Raw genomic sequence first — 13,587 nt, 5'->3', positions numbered from 1 at the left:
GTAGACTTCATTGTGCTCACCACCAATAGTCTAGTTTTTATTTGTGCCCCTTTACCCCTTTTGCCCACCCCAGCCCCCTTTCTGTCTGGTAGCCACTAATATGTTCTCTTTATCCATGTGTTTGTTTATCTTCCACATATGAGTGAAATTATGCAGTATTTGTCTTTTTCTGTCTGGCTCACTTCACTTATCATACCCTCAAGGTCCATCCATGTTGTTGCAAACGGGATGATTTTGGGTGTTTTTAGTAGTATTACATTGTGTGTGTATATACGTATATATACATCACATCTTTATCCATTCATCAGTTGACAGGCACTTGGGTTGCTTCCATGTCTTGGCTATTGTGAATAATGCTGCAATGAACATAGGGGTACATAGATCTCTTTGGATTATTGATTTCAAGCTCTTTGGATAAATACCCAGTAGTGGGATAGCTGGGTTGTATGGTATTTCTATTTTTAATTTTTTGAGGAATCTCCATACTGTTTTCCATAATGGCTGCACCAGTTTGCATTCTCACCAGCAGTGTATGAGGGTTCCCTTTTCTCCACACCCTCTCCAAATTCATTGTTTCTTGTCTTGGTAATTATAGCCATTCTGACAGGTGCAAGGTGATGTCTCATTGTAGTTTCGATTTCCATTTCCCTGATAATTAGTGATGCTGAACATCTTTTCATGTGCCTGTTGGCCATCTGTATATCTTCTTTGGAAAAATGTTCAGATCCTCTGCCCATTTTTTGGGCAAAACCTATGAGGAGAATTGCTGGCTTGTAAAGTAAATATTCATGTTCAGCTTTCATATGTAATCCCAATTTTTTTGAAAGTGCTTGTAAGAATTTACCCTCTACTAGCAGTCTATTAGCGTCTCCATTGCTGCATATTCTTACCAATACTTAGTATGATCAGAGTTCTTAATTTTTTCTAATCTAGTTAGCATGAAATAATATCTCATTGTGTTTTTAATTTGTATTTCTTGATTACTCAATGAGGTGAAAGCCATTTCAGTTGTTTATTGGACATTTCAATTTCTTCTTTTTATTTTTTTATTTTAATTTACTTTTATTTTTTAAAGATTGGCACCTGAGCTAACAACTGTTGCCAATCTTCTTTTCTTTTTTTCTGCTTTTTCTCCCCAAATCCCCCCAGTATATAGTTGTATATTTTAGTTGTGGGTCCTTCTAGTTGTGGCACATGGGACACCGCCTCAACGTGGCCTGATGAGTGGTGCCGTGTCCTTGCCCAGGATCCAAACCAGAGAAACTCTGGGCCGCCGTAGTGGAGTGCATGAACCTAACCACTCAGCCATGGGGCCGGCCCCTCAATTTCTTCTTTTTGAGTGCCTTTACAAGTCCTTTGCTCTTTTTTCTATTGATTGGACTGTTTTTTTATTAATGATTTCTAGAGGTTCTTTATGTATTCTGGACACAAATTTTTTGTTGTTATTAGAAGTTGGAAATATCTTTTTCTACTCTGTGATTTACTTTTTAACTTCCCTTAGAGTGTTTTACGATGAAGTGCTTTCCTGAGTTTAATATTATCAAATGAGTCAGTCCTTCCTTTATAGTTGGTATTATCTGTACCTTAAGAAATTTTATCATATCCTCGTCATGAAACCGTCTCCTTCTAAAATCTTTCATTGTTTTTGAAAATTGTCTTCTCAATAATTGAATATTATCTTCTAAAGTCTTCACAGTTTGCATTTCACAGGTAGGTTTTTGATGCTCCTGGTGTTAGCTTTTGGTGTGAGTTATGGGGTCTTGTTTTCAAGTTTTCCATACGGTAGCTATTTTCCCAGCATCATTGATTGGAAAGTCAGATCTTTCCCCAACTGACCTGCAGTGCTGCATTTCCCCCCAGAAATCGGGTGTCCATATGTTCATGCTTTTCTTCCTGGGCTCTCCTTTGTGTTCCATTGGCCTCCTTGTTTTTCCCTGGGATAATTCTGTTATCGTGTTTGCTATAATTTTATGAGTCTTTATATTTAGTAGAGCAATTCTTCCCACCTTCCTCTCTTTTCTCAAGAGCATCTTGACTTTTTGCACATCCGTATACATTTCAGAATCAGCTTGCTGAGTTACACACACGTAATACTTATCGTAATTCGGATTGAGATTGTATTGAATCCATAAATTGATATAGAGAGAATTGATAGTTTTACAAATCTGAGCCTTTCTGTGGATGACCATGACATCCTCCCATGAGGCCACCTTGCTGCAAGGAAGTCAAGTACATGAGGAAACCCCATGTAGGGCTCCCCTCAGCAGTCTGACCTCAAGTCCTCCCAGCCCAGGGGCCAGGCTCATGAGTGAACAATGCTTAGATGAGTCCAGTTTCCAACTGTAGGGTCACTCCCAGCCTTCATGTCTTCCCAGTTTAGGCTCTAGACATTATGAAGCAGAGACAGGCCTTTCTCCTTTTCTGACTTCCTGACCCATGGAAAATGGGTCAAAATAAGAAGACTGTTGTTTTAGACCCCTAAGTTTGGTGGTTTATTCTCTCACAATAATAAACACTAATAGAGAAGTCTTCTTAAATTTGTGTCAGTGAAGTTGTATAATTTTTCAGTAAGGCCTTGGACATGTTTGTTAGATTGATTTCTAAGTATTGGATAACGTTGGATGTTTTTGTATTTGAATATTTATTGATTATGGGATACATTGTTTTATATCATTTTCTAACAGCTTGTTAACTGAATTGATCTTTAAAAATTGATTTGTACCCGGCAAACTTATAAAACTCTCCTATTAATTAAAAACATTTGTAAACATTTTTTATGTTTTCTACATACACTATTATCACCTGTAAATTTTGCTTTTTCCTTCTTAACACGTGTTAACATGTAACATATTTTTTTTCTTGATTACTGATCTGGCTAGGATCTCCAATACAACGGCAATGAGAACAAACTTGTCATATTCCTGATTTGAAAGGCCAGTGTTGCACCATAGGTTAGTTGTGGATTTGCTATAGGTTAAGGAAGTAATTTTTTATTTTTGGTTTACTTGGAGCTGTTATTAAATGTTTAAAAAAATATTTAGTGCATATTCTGCATGTATTGAGATAAATGCATGTTTTCTATCCCTTTCTGGGTTTGATTTGCACACACTTTCCTTAGACTTTTTGAATTTATATTCATGATAGGCCTGTAACTTTACTTTCTTATTCTGTCTTTGGTTTTGCTATCAGTGCTGTCCTAGCTTCACAAAATAAAGATGTGTTTCTTCTTTTTTGTTCCCTGAAAGAGTTTATAAAGATGGAAGTGTCTGGTTCTTTCATTATTTGGGAGAAATCATGTCGAAAATCATCTAGTCCTGGCATTTTCTTTTATGTGTCAGGGTTTATGAGTATGGATTCAGTTTCTTTAATTGATGGAGGACTAGTCAAGATTTCTATTTCTTCTTGAATTGGTGTGTTAATTTATATACTTTTTAAAGAATGCTTCCTGGGGCTGGCCGCGTGGCTGAGTGGTTAAGTTCTAGCGCTCCGCTGCAAGTGGCCCAGTGTTTCGTTGGTTCGAATCCTGGGCGTGGACATGGCACTGCTCATTGAACCACGCTGAAGCAGCGTCCCACATGCCACAACTAGAAGGACCCACAACGAAGAATATACAACTATGTACCGGGGCCTTTGGGAGAAAAAGGGAAAAAAAAATAAAATCTTTAAAAAAAAAAAAAGAATGCTTCCTTTTCACCTCCATTTTAAGTAGTTTGTTTGCTATGGATTCTTTGAAGTGTGTTTTTAATTTTTACTTTATGGCTTAACACTCGTTTAATTTTTATAAGTTGGCAAAAAGTTGTTCACAATATTTTCTTATTATCATTGTAATCTATGCAGCAAATATGGAGTTGTAATCTTTTTAGTTCTTAATACTATTTATTTGTTCTTTCTTTTGTTCTTTATAAATCTTGCAGGAGATCCATCAATTTTACTGGGCTTAGCAAAAAAAGCCAACTTTTGGTTCTGTTGATTTTCTCTAAAGTACCATTGTTTTGTATTTCATTAATTTCTGCTCTTATAGTTACTCCCTTTCTTCTATTTTCTTTGGATTTATTATGTTTTTTCTTTTTCTACTTGGTTAATTTGGATGCCTAAGTCAATTATTTTCGACCTGCTCTCTTTTTTAATACAAACATGTAAGGCTTTGAATTCCTTTCCCAGTGTTGTGGACGCCTCCAGTGAGTTTGACAGGAAGTATTCTTTGTGATCATTCACTTTTAACTATTTTAAACTTTTAAGCATTTTAAAATTTCTTTTTTTTTTTTTTTTTAAGATTGGCACCTGGGCTAACAACTGTTGCCAATCTTTTTTTTTTTTCTGCTTTATCTCCCCAACCCCCCCCCCCCCCCCAGACACAGTTGTATATCTTAGTTGCAGGTCCTAGTTGTGGGATGTGGGGTGCCGCTTCAATGTGGCCTGACGAGCGGTGCCATGTCCGCGCCCAGGATCCGAACCCTGGGTCGCCGCAGGGGAGCGAGCGAGCTTAACCACTCGGTCACAGGGCCCGCCCCTAAAATTTCTTTGAGCCATGCATTATTTAGAAGCATATTTTTCAATTTCCTAATACAAGTGAGTTTTTTAGGTACTATTTTCTTCTAAATTTCTAACTTAATATGTTGTCATAAAATGTGGTCTTTATCTATAGACTCTAAAATTTGTTGAGAATTATTGGGCCTGCTCCTTGTTTAATTTTTGTAAATGTTTTCTGTGTGCCTGAAAAGAGTGTGCATTTTCCCGTCCTGGGTGCCGTGTTCTATGTGTGTCTTTTGGCTCAAAGATAGTACCTTTGTCAAGTACTATGCCTTATCATGCGTTACAGTATGCCGTTGGTGCCCTTTGATTGTGAGCTCCCATTTGACGTTTATGCGGCCTATTTTTAAAGTGCATTCCTTCTGAGCAGACTTTCCTTTGCCTCTGTCAGGCACTATTGCCTGAGACCATTTTAAACTACATTTTTGGTTGAGGGGTTTTTTTTTGTTTGCTTGCTTTGTGACCACGTAGGGGCACAGATTCGGGCCTCTCCATCAGTCCTCAGTGAGCATGGCTTGAGGTTAGGAATTCCCAGTGGAGAGGCAGAGGGAGGCATTGTCTCCCTCCGTGGGGTGAGTTTGATTCTGCTTTATCCGCTGAGAAAACTGCTCCCCAGAGATCTTAGCTTTTAAGTTGGTGTCTGTGACCTGAAGCCTGCCCTGCTCAGAGCACTAACCATTGGCCTGTGTCTCCCAGACCAATGCTGGCTCCAGAGTTTGCTTACCTCTGAGCATTTGTGCTTTCTCATTGTTTCTGACATCTGAGGAATTCTCTTACTCTCTGGCCACTTATCCATGCACTAAAATCATGATTTTATATTTTAACTAGCATTTTTATTTGTGCAATACTTGGAAGGGTTTCCACGTCGCTAGAAAGATAAGTCTATAATGTAATTTGGAAACCAAAAAAAGTTAGAGCAATCCAGCATCAAGCTATGATTTCAGGTGAAAATGGCTCTGGATTTAATTTTCCAGTTGGACTGTTCCAGAGTACAGGAGGAAATAGTGTAGTTAAAAGAATAAATGGAAAAAGAACTAGCGATCGTAGAAGGGTTCTCCTTATACGCTCTTTCATCTCTGCCAAACCAGCACAAAAGTTTCTTCTTTCTCCCCCTGAGTTTCTGTATCTATAATGAAAGTAATATTGCTACTTCCCAGATTTGTAAAGCTTTAACAAGGAAACACACACAAAAATGCCATATGTGGGACTTTGCCTAGAGTAAGCCCTCAGTAAATGTGGGGTGAAGCTGACTCAGAGCCTCCTAATAGACCTGGATAGACGCTTGCCAGAGTTTGCCTACAGACAGAGTCAACGCCCCTCTGCGTGTGGTAGTTTCAAAATGAGAACTTAGATTAAATCGAATAGAACGGCAAAAGACAATTCTAGGGGAAAAGAATCCCTTTGAAGAAAACATTCTGATAGGTGCCCTTTGAACACAGGTATGAAAGAATGCTACAAAGTTCCAAGGGACATGGGCTCACAATAACTCAAAACACTTCAAGCCTGATAGATTTTAAACACACCCTGATACTTCGAGTCTCAACAGGACTGCTCATTCATAACGGCGGTAAATGTGGGACGTTTCCTTGGATCGTAGAATCAAGGATAAATTCTCCCAACTTACTGCCTGCATTCTTATTTGATTTTTTTCATGTGCAATCTTTTTTTTCTTTTACAGAGTGCGTTTTAATTGCTGAACAGCAGGAGAATGACTTTGGGTCTTTCGGGTGCGCAGACTGGAAATCCCAGGATGCCTCACTATCAGGTGAAATGTGGAGGTTTCAACTTGGCTCACTCAGGGTGAGCGCAGATTATCTTTGACGTTTACTGGATGGGGACATTCTTGCCACAGGAATGAAGTGTTTTCCAGTTCATTTTAAACCGAGAACTCTCAATTCACTGTGGTAGTTGGTTTGGCAGAGTTAGTTGCCATTAAAAACTCTCCCATCTTGAATGAAACTTAAAATGACTCTGAGCCCGAGTGAGGAGGGAAAACTTGACGCAGTGACCTCTGAGCACCGCTGCACGATGAGTCATAGCAGGAAAGACGTTAAGGGCATCTGTCACTGCACGTCCCAAAGACCTGGAATGACGGGAATGGACTCCAACTGGTCACCTGGCCACACCCATGGCTTTACTCTCTGGTTCTTAGACTGCTTCTCACGTTACTTAACTGAGGCTACAGAAAAAACTTCCTTCAGCATATAACACTCTCAAATCTTTTATAATCTGCACTCACACATATGTGGAAAGGGCAATAAAACGAAAGAATAAAGATAGAATGAGGTGTTTTCACCAATGGAAAATTTTGAAGCAAAAAAAAAGAAAGAAAAGTAGCGTAGCTTAAATGAATTGCTGGGGGAAAGGCAAAGTTCATTAAATAACATGTTATGGTTTCACTTGCATTTGTTTTTGCCTTGGGGCACATAAGTACTAATTCAGAAGCTTATAATGTACACTATACCATATTAGGCTCTTATCAAAGGCTTATTATCTGAAAAACTTACATTATTAGATCGAGTTATAAGTATGCTTATTTTCTGATGACAAAAAATGGGACCTAAAAAGTACTTTCAATTGCATCTATTATTTCATTATGAATCTAATAACTGTGGACTGAAATAAAGAGTCTGGGTAAAGGTTAATTAAAGGAGTTTGTTTGATCATCAAGGTGAGGGACTTGAGTCCTGGGAAACAGGCCAACAGAGCATTCTGAGGAACCTCAGTCTGCAGATCTGAGTGCAGTTTATATACATTTAACAAAGCAGTGTACGTGCAGGAAAGGGCTTACACAGCTAATAGTCGTATACTTCAATGAGAACAAGAACTTTTCGGTTACGCATCCAACAAGGCTTGGAATGTTGGTGTTTATGGATGTGTGGAGGGAGGCAAGGCCCAGGGTTGTTACTTTTCCCCTCAGTCTCTAAGAAATGCAGCTGGAAAAGGTGAGAGTGAGGTCCCCATTGTCTCTTCCTCTTGCTGATCCATCCTGCTGGCGTCTTTGGTCATGAGGCAGAGTCACAAGCTCATTTAGACACGGGCTTAGGAGACCTGCCTGGGTACTGCAGAGCACAGCCTGGAATTCTGTACTGACTTCGAGCCTATGCAGCTCGCTTGCTAGATTTGCCTGTCAGACCCGGGAGAGGGGTCCCAGTTTCGTTCACATAACAATAGTTATTCTTATGATTTATTTGACTAGAATATAGGCAATAAAAAGACACTAATTCTTAGATTATTGTGTTAACTTTTCCAATCAAAAACACCTTCGCAGAACTGAGGAAGAGCGGCATCAGACCCCTGGCCCCGGATCGAGACTTTCACTCCTCCGAAATGAGATAAATTGTTTTCCAGAACTTAATAAACATTTAATAAAGTTTGGCTTCCCATGGGATTGAGTTGGATTCTAATCTTCCAATCAAACATTAAGTATTTTGTTGATTGATCAAAATTAGATGTAATCTATGTAAAAACTAGAGAAAGATTTGTTTCCTTTTAAGACACAGTTTACCCCATTGGGTAAGAGTTCCTATCCTGAGGCCATGAATCGTCTGACATGTGCAAAATAGTGTGTGTGAGAAGTGCTGTGTGTGTGTGTGTGTGTGTGAGTGAGAGATGTGTCGTTTGCTGATGTCATTTTTTTCTGGGACAAAGGTCTGCAGCTCCCATCAGATTCTCAAGGGGTCCACGCCCGCCTGCAGGTAAGGATACTTTTTCAGGTGAGGTGTTTGGTTATAAGAGCCTTCCCTGGAGATGGAAGCAGATTGTGTTGTATTTCTGATATAACCTTTTCCAATAACGTTTCTCATCAGAAATCTTAATGTTTGAGAAATTAAAATGGAGCACTCTGGTAGTGTTTAAGAAAGAAGTGTTCAAAAATTGCTTTGGGGAGCTCCTCAGGATTTTCCAATATTCTGCAGCTCTGGCCTATTTTCCTGAGATTAATGACCGAGATATATGGCTCTATTTGACTTGACATCTTAAGGCTTATAATTTAGTTGTCTAATTTTATTTTGTCATTTGCCAAGTGCTCATATCCATAGCTCTTCAACGGTATCTAAAATCATGAAATTTGATTATGACATGACTGGAACTCTAGGACAGCATTCAAAGAATCGTTCATCCTCTTTCCCTCCCTCCCTGGTTACTCTCTAGTTTTTGTTTTATTCTTTTTACTTTTTTTAGTACTCTAAAAATGAATGTGTTTTGCAAAGAACCCTGTGCAATATTATAAATAACAGTAACAACAACAATAACAATAAAGCTTGACTACCTAAGAGGTTTCTTTTATTTATTGCCCATGATTTATTTCTTTAAGAAATAGAAAAAAAGACTCCTACCTCATTAAGTAGGAAAAAAATAGCTATCCTCATTAAACTAACATCTGATCTACTATAGTTCTGACTTCCATTTCAAAGCATTAATAACTTGTCATTTGTAGAAATACTTTGAATAGCACACGGTTCCTGATTGACTGCAGGGCTGTATTTCAATCACCAGCCTCTACTGACACCGCGATCCCCAGGGGTGCGGCTCGAGGCTTTAGGAATGGCAGCTAAGCCCCCAGCCTGAATTACAGCTCCGTTATTCAAGCCGGAGCCACGCTTGTTATTTATAGTACATAGAAAAAGAGGGTGGACTTTTTGAAAGAGGAAAACAATAAATCAAACTAACAAGATGACCAGCTCTAATATTAAAATGTAAAACTCTATGATGTAAAAGTAGAAAGATTAATGAGCATATGACGTAGGGTTATTAAAGGTGTGATGGGCAGGAGAGGGAGTGGATTATGGGGAAATTAAATGAAGTATTTCACTGGAAGGCAATCAAGTTCCGTAGAAGTTTTTAAATGACCAGCTAATAGAGCCGGTCTTATTACCATAGTGAGCTACCCCAAACAGACAATCCTTTCGCTAGCACCTTGCCTCCCCAAATTCCCGAGTCTTGGCTATTGTGATGTGCAATCACAAAGGCATGCAAACACCGTTAATAGTTACAGCACTGCTACTGATGTTTTCTCTCATTATTGCTCTCCTGGGATGAGTAGTCATGACATTTGGGAAGGCCTGAAACAAAGGAATAATAACGTGACAGTTTTCCGGAATGATCACCAAGCAATAAATTTATCATGCAAAGATATTAATACGGGCTTGAGGAATAAGAAGAAAAACATGTTTTCTGATGATTTTGCTCGAGAGAGTATACCAATTAAGATATTTATGAATTAATATCAGAGGATCCCAGATTATTGGCTCCTGTTTCTGGGTAACAGAATCAGTTGCTAAAACCAATTTCTCGGCACACACCCTTTAACCTCTGCTGGGGTGTTTTTGCAATTCATTTACCTGATCCCTCCTTCCCTCTCCTTCATCATCCCTTCAATACTTTAAGCCTCATTTCCTGTCTAGCAGTTAATAAAAGAAAAATGTCACCCCCATAACCCTCACCCAGGCCACCCTCCCTTTCCTTCAAATTTATAGGTCTTTGTCTTACAGTTAGTTATTTCACCTTTGTTTAAAGTTTGTCAGCCTGTCCAACCCAGCGAGTCCGACCCTTCGGGAATCTGCGAGCTGATACTCGGTGTAACAGCTGGGGCGTCATTTGTTCACATTCAGATTCCTGAGGCACTGTCAAAGGAAACACTCTGAAAGATGGAACGGGAGACAAATATGGCGTAAAAAAAAACCTCCAACCCCTAAAAAACGACAAAATACCTCAACGAGATATGGTTCATAAGGTTTGCAGGGCCTAGGCGCCTCCCTGGAGGTCGAGGCGCTCCGGTGGGACCAGCAGGTCCGTAGCTGCCTCCACATGGGCTGCTTCCGTTCCTCCCGTCCCTTGCATGGGGTCTAAGCAGAGCCTGGCACTCGGCTAAGTGTCACTCCAGAAATGCGGTGAAGTAAAATCTCAGGGACGGTTTCATAGGTTGCTTATTGAGAAACAAACAGTTTTAAATCTGTGCACTTAAAGGTTGATCTCAGTACTGAGCAACTGAGCCTTAAAAGAGAATAAAAAATTCTTTATATATGACTTGATTTGTTACTGTTAATCAGCTAATTGTTTGAGAACTAATGAAATACAATGCATTTTACAAACACTTACATTGTTGCTTAGGATATTTTGTATTTTTACCTTCCTTGAGAGGAGAGAGGATTCTGGGATGGTGGAACCGAAGGGCGTCTTGGGTATCCGTGTCAGTTTCGAGGGCTGCCGTAACAGAGGACCACAGACTGAGTGTCTTAAACAACAGAAATTTATTTCCTCGGCATTCTGGAGGCCAGAAGTCCAGGATCAAGGTGTTGCGAGGTTTGGATTCTCTTGTGGTCTCTCTCCTCGGCTTGTCGATGGCCACATTCTCCTTGTGTCTCACATGTGCTTTCCTCTGCCTGTCTGAGTTTTAATCTCCTCTTCTTATAAGGACACCAATCAGATTGGATTAAGGTCCACCCTGACAGCCTCATTTTAACTTAATTACCTCTTTAAAGGCCCTGTCTCCAAATACAGTCACATTCTGAGATACTGGGGGCTTTAACATATGAACTGGCCAAGCAAAACCAAATAGAAATTAATAGAGAAGACTGTGAAATCCCAGCATTTGACAAATGGTAGACATTCATAAATATCTGTTGAATGATTGACAGCCTCTCTTTAATTAGAAATAAGGACTTACAACAGATTCAGTGGCTTCTTAAATATCCGTGGAGATGATAAAGGGATAGAGAAATAGTCATTGGACAGAGAGACAGAAAGAAGGGATTGGCCGAGAACTATGCGTTAGGAATCATACTTAGTAGAGTCCCAGCTCTACTACTTTCTAAGGGCTTCTTTTTGTCTCCATTTTACATCCCTCCAAGTACCTACACTGGTGGGGGCAAGAGAGTTAGGGTGGCTGGGGTAACAGGGAGCTGCAGGGAAAGCGAAAGACAGAGTCAGTGTTCCCACTAGCAAGTGATCAGGTAAGAATGCCCCTGCCGATGAGCTCCCTCCTCAACCACTAGGCTCCCAGAGCACCCCGGGAATGCAGGCGCAGGTGTGTTAGTTTGCCTCTAGCAGGAGTAGAGCTCAATGGAGGCAGGTGCTAAGATCTCGGCACTTGACACACACTCTAGAATGTGATAACCACTCACAAACTCATGAATGGATGAAAGGAATCAATGACTAAAAGAATAGTCATCAGGCACTGACTCGTGGCATCCATCTAAGACCAAAGACTGAAATAATTCCCCATAGAAAACCCTGACATCAGGGCTTTGCCCACAGACACAGAAACTACCCAGAAGATAAGATACATATACCACTCACCGCTGAACTGGGAAAAGGACTTCACGACTTCATGAACCAATTTGTGCCTCACCCTCATCTCCCATCCTTAAAATTCATTTTCTGTGACCAACTCATTAGTTATCTCATACAGTAATTTAAACACTTGTTGGATAGCCTGTATATGTGTGGATTGATTCATTTTATTTTTCTTAAATATATTCTCCTCTAGGCGGGGATTGCATGATTCTCTGCATGAATTCTAGCACATGATAACTAAGTGCATCACAAGCCTCTTTGGAAAATTCTATAAGCCCCTCAGCAGGGTGTGGGCTGAGCACCAATCTCCTTCCTCTTTTTGCTCAGTCATCCTCTCACCTTCGGTCAATGGCTCTCCCTCTCTCCGTCTCTTATTTAGATTTTGCTCACTGGAAATAATAACCTATCTCTTTGTTAGTATTCAGAAATTATTAAACATTGGAGATTCCTGAGAAGGAGTCTGAAATAAAAGGGTATGAATTATGGAAATCAAAGTGGAAATTTTGATTGTCATTATGACATTCTCCACTAAAAGTTGAGGCACCTTAACTTCTTCTTACATCTTCCGATCCATCTCTCTCCCCATTTTTTCAGGATAATCTTTCCCTTTCTTTCCTTGTAGTTGAATAATTCTTGTACACAGTGATTTTCGGATTTTGTAGATAAAAGGACAATTCAAGCTGTTAAAAAGAGCTGTAACTGGATCACTGAAGAGCAAGAAGTTTCCAGTCAGAAACACATCAACTTGGAGCTGGCCCAGTGGTGCGCTGGTTAAGTGTGCACGTTTTGCCTTGATGGCCCGGGTGCAGACATGGCACCGCTTGGCAAGCCATGCTGTGGTAGGCATCCCATGAATAAAGTAGAGGAAGATGGGCACGGATGTTAGCTCAGGGCCAGTCTTCTTCAGCAAAAAGAGGAGGACTGGCAGCAGTTAGCTCAGGGCTAATCTTCGCCCCCTCCCCCTGCAAAAAAAGAAACACACCAACATCTTATTAATAAGCCCAAACGGCGGTCTTTCTCCTGCTCCAATTATGCAACTGTGTGGAATAATGCCACTCACTCTGTTCCCCTTCCAGAGGCACCTTTTCTTACAGAAAGTATAAACCCAAGAGACACGAAGAGGAGTGGTAAAGAGCTTGCCTAGGCTTCCAATTGGTGCTCCACTGAGGTGGTCTCCAGGTAACCAGAATGCGGCACGTGAGAGAAAACAACATGAGAGAAAAGTAAAATCCTAAGATGTATATATATATATATACATTTTAATATGGAATGCTTCACGAGTTTGCATGTCATTCTTGAGCAGGGCCTAAGCTAATCTCCTCTGAATCGTTCCAATTTTAGTATGTGTATTGCCAAAGTGAGCACAGATTTATGTTTTTTAATGGCAGAAGATGGTGTTCTGACTCAAGTCACTCAAATCTTTACAGGCTTTTTTCAAGCTAAGCTAACACTATTTATGCAACGCTTTGTATGCAACACGGCAGCACCCCTTCCATCTCCCTTGAGTCGGGGTGAGTCTGAAGTTGGCAGTGCGAGGGAATGTTGAATGTTGTACACAGGGAGTTGGGTAGGAGTGTTGAGAGCTAAGGAGAAGCCTTTCCGACACTCCCTATTCTCTTAAAATTGTCCGGAGCATGGTTGCTCATACTCCCTAAATTTAAAAATCCCAGGACCCAAGTGAAACAAATCACCCTCCTCCCCAGTGGATTTGTTGACTCTCAGAAAAATAGAGACAGCCAGTCTAGAGGGCAAGGGATGTTA

At 40.2% G+C, this 13,587-nt stretch overlaps 1 non-coding gene across 1 annotated transcript; it reads right to left on the bottom strand.

The window, feature by feature from the left end:
• Nucleotides 1-13,084: 13,084 nt before the first annotated feature.
• On the bottom strand, nucleotides 13,085-13,191 carry LOC111771803 (U6 spliceosomal RNA). Its single transcript, XR_002805694.1, has one exon. It is a non-coding gene; the product is annotated as a U6 spliceosomal RNA (small nuclear RNA).
• Between the last annotated feature and the right edge of the window lie 396 nt (nucleotides 13,192-13,587).

This window comes from Equus caballus, chromosome 10 (genome assembly GCF_041296265.1).
Source record: "Equus caballus isolate H_3958 breed thoroughbred chromosome 10, TB-T2T, whole genome shotgun sequence".
Taxonomy (NCBI): Eukaryota; Metazoa; Chordata; class Mammalia; order Perissodactyla; family Equidae; genus Equus; species Equus caballus.
The sequence above is the reverse complement of the archived record's forward strand: the minus strand, read 5'-3'. Positions and strand labels throughout refer to the sequence as shown.